This window comes from Asparagus officinalis, chromosome 3 (assembly GCF_001876935.1).
Source record: "Asparagus officinalis chromosome 3, Aspof.V1, whole genome shotgun sequence".
NCBI classification, from domain to species: Eukaryota; Viridiplantae; Streptophyta; class Magnoliopsida; order Asparagales; family Asparagaceae; genus Asparagus; species Asparagus officinalis.
Window position 1 is genome coordinate 40346386 of NC_033796.1, and position 7741 is coordinate 40354126.

Genomic DNA, 7741 nt, shown 5'->3' on the forward strand with positions numbered 1-7741 from the left:
TAAATTTAAAATTCAAAAAATATCCATAAATCACTTGAATTGACATTAACATAAAGCATATCTATTAAAGAAGCACCGACTGAGTTGCGTTAAAAAAGAATTTAACAATTTTATCCTAATCAAAAAAGAATTCACCATGGAAGATATAAAAAAATTATTAAGTATTCACAAATTTCATGTTTTGTTCTTCAAAGACTACAGAAATTAAATATTAATACTAATATAATTTAAGTCAAATTGGTAATAAAAAAATACAAATATTTAGTTTTTAGATCTTTGTAAAAAATAACAGGGATAGAACAAAGGTAATATTATAGACATAACAGAAACTCTTAATAGATGCACATCAGAAGAATTTATTGTAGGAAAATAAAGAGGTAGCTTCTAATCTTATTTAAGTACTAAATTAGGACCAGAAAGAATTTCACACACACACACACACATAATATTTATTCTCATTGAAAAAAATCAAAGTCTATATTTTAAGCAGTTTGTGTTGAACATCGGAAATACATTTGACTTCTTTGAAAAGTTAAATAAGTAGATAAAAGATTAATGAGCCCAGGAAAGATAACAGCAAAAATATAATTCTAGCTTGATGTTACAATCAATATAGATGATGAAGCTACTACTTTAGAATTGCACGGGAAAAAGAAAAAGGTGAAGAATGATTGATCTTAGCTCAATAAAAAATAAAACAAAAAGGAATAAAAGATATTTTTTATTAAATATATTATAGAATAGTTTAATTATTTTGAGTGAAATTAGAAATCTTTACAAGAGAGTTTCATGAACTTTTTTTAGTATTTTTATATGCTTATATGAATGATTTTATTATATAAAAGTATACTAGAGTTAGCATTAATTTTTAATTTTTAATTTTTTATGAAGTCTATCATTGATTAGGAACAAACTTCATATTTCTTTTATTTTATATTATTTTAGCATACTTTTAATCAATTATTTTTCCTTATTGGTATTAAATATTCACCTAACACTATTTTAATATTTTTACTTTTGCAACATTGTGTTTTCTCAAGTAAAGCTTGGTTTCATATCGGTCAAACTAATATGAAAATTCAAATTACCTTGAAATTATATTTGTTTTTTGTCAATTCAAATATCAAAATAAAAATTTAAATTGGGTGTAGTACATTTAAACAAACATAAAAAAACCACGATATAAAAGTTTAGAGACAAAAGTGAGCACAAACTATTAAAGTGGAACTGAGGAAAAACTTTAGTTAAAAAATAAGCTAAAAATACTTAATCATTGTATTTAACCATATGCATTGCACGTGTATAAAATCTAGTGTGTGTGTGTGTGTGTGTGTGTATGAGAAAAATGGGTATGCTTGGTACCAAGCACAAAACGTTATGCTTGGTAGTGAGGTGACATAATCTCATCCACTCATTCAAATGATCACATATCCCCATGCGCTCCTCAACCCATGTGAATATGGTCCCCCATTTGATACTGAAATTAAGAAAAAAGTATATATTAGGCCAGCACTTAGAAGTATTAACCAGCTAAATTTTGTAAGAAATTAATTAGTCATAAAAGAGATTTGTTTTTCATTTACCCAAAAAGAAAAGGCTTCTTAAGATTAGTAAGGTAGTTGAGGAGTTCCGTTTGAGTACTGCGTGGAAAGGTTGGGAAACTAAGTAGCTCTTTTCATGGGAAAATATTTTTTCTTATGACTATTAGAAGTTATAGACAAGAAGGATGAATATATATATATATAGGGAGAGGTTCTAATAAAAACCTCCTTAGCCTAAAAACTAAAATCCTCCTTCATCCAATGGCTAGGATTCAGTCAAGCAGTCAACAGACACATGCATTAATTACCTCATTAAACACATGCATTAATTACATCAACGCAGTGAATTCAGATTCACTACAGTGAACCCAGATTCATTACCTCAACGAACACATCCTTCACTGCAGTGAATCCAGATTCATTACCTCAACGAACATGTTTTTCACTGCGGTGAATCCAGATTCACTGTAGTGAATCCAGATTTGTGTTCGTTGAGGTAATTAATGCATGTTCTGTTGACTGTTTGACTGACTCCTAGCCATTGGATTCATCTAGATCCAATGGATGATATTGGTTTTTAGTTTTTAGGCTAAGGAGATTTTTATTAGAACCTCTCCATATATATATATATATATATAAATATAGAGTAAAAAAATGGGTATGCTTGTTAACGAAGCAGCAAAAAGTTATGCTTGGTAGTGATGTATCACATCCCCTTCCTCATTTAAATGGTTGCCATATCCTCATGCACTCCCCAACTCATGTGAATGTGGTCCCACATTTGAATAAGTGGAGGGGATTATGTCACTTCATATACTAGCATAAAATTTATTGCATTGGTAACAAACATACACATTTCTTCCTCTCTCTCTCTCTTCTCTTTTTATATTATTATATATATATATATATATATATATATCATATATATATATATATATATAGTAATATATATATAGAGAGAAGAGAGAGAGAGAGAGAGGAGAGCGGAGAGGGAGAGAAGAGTTTGTATGCTTGGTATCAAGCACAAAATTTATGTTTGATAGTGATGTATCATATTTACATCTACTCATTTTAATTTCTAACCACTCCTCAACCCATGTGAATGTGTGCCTCAACTTCAATGAGTGGAGGAGAATATGTCACATTACTACTAAGCAAAAAAACTTGTACTTGTTACTAATCATACCCATTTTTCTTATATGTGTGTGTGTGTGTGTGTGTGCTGATTTTTGTGCATGTGCAATGCACATGGTTAAATATCAAAATTATTTATTTATTTTCTTACTATAAAATAAGTCAGATTCATTTTGAGGTAAATTCTATAAACATGGATTATTACATTTAACATAAATTTTATTTAAATATATTTAAAAAATTTATGAAATAGATTTGTGTGTAAAACTGGGATCAATATACTTTTATATACTTGCATCCACAACATTTATTTTTTAAATTATATCAAACTTCATGTAATATATTGTTTATCGGATCAAATCATCGATCTCCAATTTATTTATATTAGTCATTAAATGTAGTGTTAAGTTTGAAAAAATACAATAATAAATTTTTGATGTGTTAATAAAATATAACCAAATACTTAATGTTAAGATGGTTTGTATAAGCTTAGCACAGAGCACATACTTTTCACAAGACTACAAGACATCTTAATTATTGATAGACTTAAAATAATAAAATGTGACGCCCCTGGGTTCACACAAGACTGCAGTCCAAGGTGAAACCAGAGATGTCAAACCTGTCATGCACCCATACTGTGCATAAACACGTTTCACCAATCATATCAATATCCTCTAGTGGGACCAAATAGAAGTGCATGTACAAAACAGACAAAAAAAGGAAAAAATGTAATAGACATGATATAAAAGAGATATCTCATAAATAAAAAGAATCATGTCTCAACTATAATATATCTGATATCTAAATAATAAAAATGTCTCAACATGAATCAATTAAAAATCGTACTAAGGCACACTGCCTTTACAATATGAATATGAAACTCTAATGTTTGAATGAAACTCAAAACTACAGTGGAGTCTCTACAAGTAAAAATACACGACGGCGACTATGCCAGAACTCCGTCACCCTGTGACTGTCCTAAACTCTGAACTACATGAAAGGTAATTTAAAAGGCTGCTAAATGGAGTGAAGGTTCTACTATTAAACATAGTCTACCTAGATTCATTTTTTCTCGTATCTAAGTGGGATTAACATTTAGAAACCTACACAACGAGACGTAATACGTCGAGCGAAATAATCCAAACAAGAAAACTCTCATGTATATACCATAAGCCTCAAATTATAGATATTTAAACATTAATACTGAACTAAGAAAAGACAATCTAATGTAACCAACAATTGGAAAATCCACAACACGAGACTAGTACGTCGAGCGAAATAATCCAAATAAGGAAACCCTCATACATATATCATATGTCTCAAGTTGTGAATCTCTAATCATTGATCCCAACTAAGAAGTAAAGAAGACAGTAAAAGAAAAAAAGACATCAACACATCGTATTTATAATACCTTCCACTATCACTGGGGAGATAGAATAAAATACCAACACATAATTTTATATACTTTCAAAAGTAACGTATCTCAGTCATATAGTTCAGTGATAGGTCGTATCCATAACCTACATCTGCCACACTTAAGCTATCAAGTAATTGTCTCAGTACAACGGACTACCCTGTTGATATCATGAACTGTGTACACGGCTCATTAGTCTTATCACGATCTCAGTACATAACATGAGTGCGGGACGGACTACCAAATAGCTATCCTAGAAACACGGCTCATGAGCCTTATCGCATCCTAGTGCGGGACAAACGGCTAGATCAAGCCTACTAAAATCCGACTCAATGGCCTGTACATGTGGAATATCGACGTACTACCTCATGTAGTATTGAACTGAGCTCATCAATAATATCAACCTCATGTATAAACTGTGCATATCTGGTATGTTGACGTACTATCCCATATAGTACTGAGCTGTGCTCATCAACGACATCTAACATGTGTATGAACGATTTCTAATTCGAATATGATCAAATCAAAACTCATCATAATCCCCTTAGGATTCTCAAATGTGTAACACAATATATTCATGACTATACATGTAACATCAAGCAGCTCAAAACTCCGCGAACGCATCTCAAAACGACACAACACAGCTCCACAAAACGAGTAGGAAAACAAACGGGACTTCTGTTAGTAAAATGAGTATATCTTTCTCTAGGAAAACTATTTTTAGAAAAGATTTTCTGTTTTGAAAACTAGATTCACATATCTTTCAATTGGCATAAGTTTGGTTTAGTTTAGAATTCATTTATTACCCCAAATCTCTAGTTAAATATTATACATGTGCATCAGTTTTTCTGCAGGACATATTGTTAGTAAAAAGAATATATCTTTCTCTATACAAACTCTTTTTAAGAATAGTTTTTTGATTTGGAAAATAGTACATATAGCTTTCATTTGGAACTAATTTAGTTAAATTTGGTATTTATTTGATATCTCAAAATCTTAGTTAAAGATTATGCAAGTGCTACAGTTTTCTGCAGAAAATATATATTTAGTACATCTCTTAAATTTTTCATATATAAACAAAATTATGAATATCCCTAATGATCATGATCATAATACTATCATAAAAAGCAAGAAAAATTACTAATCTAGCATTGGTTTAAGTTTTAACATCAAAAAGAAATTTGATTTTTAACATCACAAGTTAAGATTCAAACATGAAAACACATGTTAAACATCTAAACTAGTTATTTAACTATGGGGATGAGTTTGGATGAAGATAATTTTGTCTCAAACGTCATTCTAAGCCTTTAAAATAAATAGCAAGTAATCCACGAGCACAAGCAACCCGTTCTCCCTTGTCACACGTTGAAAATCTCGCCATCGTGTCAGTATTGTGCTTCATAAAGCTCTCAAAATTCAGAAAAAAAGATATAGGGTTTTTGAAGGGAGAGGATGGCTGGTAGGGTTCATAGATATGATAAAAGAGAAGAGTTTTCATAAAAAATACAAGTATTTATAGAGGCAAACCCGAAACAAACATGTTTGATCCGAACCAGGAAATCTTGTCTGACTAGGAAAATAACCTCTGGTATTTTGGCCATAACTTTCATGTCCGACCTCGAAATAAGGTGATATAAGATTTGTTGGAAAGCTCTTGAAATACCTACAACTTTGGTCTTTTAAGTTTTTCTAGATTCCAACTGAGTCAGTGTGTAAAATACATATACTTTTAACTGGTCGTTTTTCCCAGATTCAGGCCCGTGCACGTGTGCATGATATCACTTCTATATTCAGATATATACATTGAATTGATCTGAAATCGATTCCTAACATACTCAAATATTAATAAATATCATTTATCATAATGTAATACATTTATTATTTATTATAAAATATTCAAAATTTTGGGGTTTTATATTCTTTCCCCCTTAAAAGAATTTCGTCCCCAAAATTCCACAAACGTATCTTAGAGATTAATAATACATTACCATAAATTTTTAGATATAAAACATTGAAATATCTATACTTAACACTCTAGAATGCGAATATTCTCACTTAACTCCTAACTAAACGGAACTAGTACGTCGGGCGAAAAATCCGAACAAGGAACCCCCCATATATATACCATGTGTTCCGAATGATTAGAAGTTAAGTGTTAACACCTCATTCTAGCGTTAAATATAAATATGATCATATGGGTAATTATGAACACTAATCAAAATCAATCAACTTACCTATTCAAATAGGTGCAGGTAGTCGTGATGCATAACATCTTCGCGCTCCCAAGAATCTTCCTCGATATCTATACTTAACTATCTAGAATGTAAATACTCCCACTTAACCTATAACTAAGAAGAACAAGTACTTCGGATAAAAAATCCAAATAAGGAACCCCCCATATATATACCATATGTTCCGAATAATTAGGAGCTAAGTGCTAATACCACCATTCTAGCATTAAGTATAGATATAAGCATATAGATAATCATAAACATAGACAAATCATATCCAAATAATTTACTTGCTCAAATAGGTACAAGTAAATAGGTACAAGTTATCGTGATGCATATCCTCATCGCGCCCCAAGAAACTTCCTCAGCTCCTTTCCGATTCCATTGAACTTTAACTAAAGATATCACTTTGTTTCTAAGTCTCTTGTCCTCCTTGGCAAGAATACACACAGGAATTGCAATAATAGTCATATCATCAAGAACTCTTGTCCTCCTTGGCAAGAATACACACAGGAATTGCAATAATAGTCATATCATCAAGAATCTCAACCTTTGGCGTGTCTAACACTCGCTGCTGCTCCTTGTTATATAGATGCTTATTAAGTATCGAGACATGGAAGACATCGTGTATACTTGATATCGATGTTGGAAGATCTAACCGGTATAAAATGGCTCCAAAGCGCTCCACTCTTCTGAATGGACCAATATGCCTCAAGGAAAACTTCCTCCGTCTATCAAATCGCTGAACTCCTTTCATTGGTGATATTTTTAATAATACGTAGTCTCCAATCTGGAACTCTTATGGTCATCATTTCTGATCTGCATAACTCTTCTAACGACTCTGCGCTGTAAAATGAGCTCCTGAATTATTGCTACTTTTTCTATAGTTTGTCTCACTAACTCTGGTCTAAGCAATAGGTTGTCCTCTGGTTCTACCCAGCAACTAGGCGATCTACAAGGCCTCCCGTATAACACCTCATACGGTGTCATACTAATTGTTACTTGGTAACTGTTATTATAAGCGGATTCAATCAATGGGATGTGGTCCTCCCAACTGCCTTGGAAATCTATAACACAAGCCCACAATATATCCTCCAACCCTTGATTGACTCTCTCCATTTGTCCATTTGTCTGTGAGTGAAAACCATAAGAATACGACAACTGGCTACCGAAAGAATTCTAGAACTTCCTCCAAAATTGCAAAGTAAAAACCGAGCCTCAGTTTGATACAATCTTCTCCGGAACTCCATGTAATCTCACTTTCTCCTGGATGAATATCCTCGCATAAGTCTCCATCGTGTAAGTCGTCTTTACTGGTATGAAATGTGCTGACTTCGTCAACCGATCCACCATTACCCAAATTGAATCATTCTCCTTCTTCGATCTTGGTAATCCTATAATAAAGTCCATAGAAATATCTA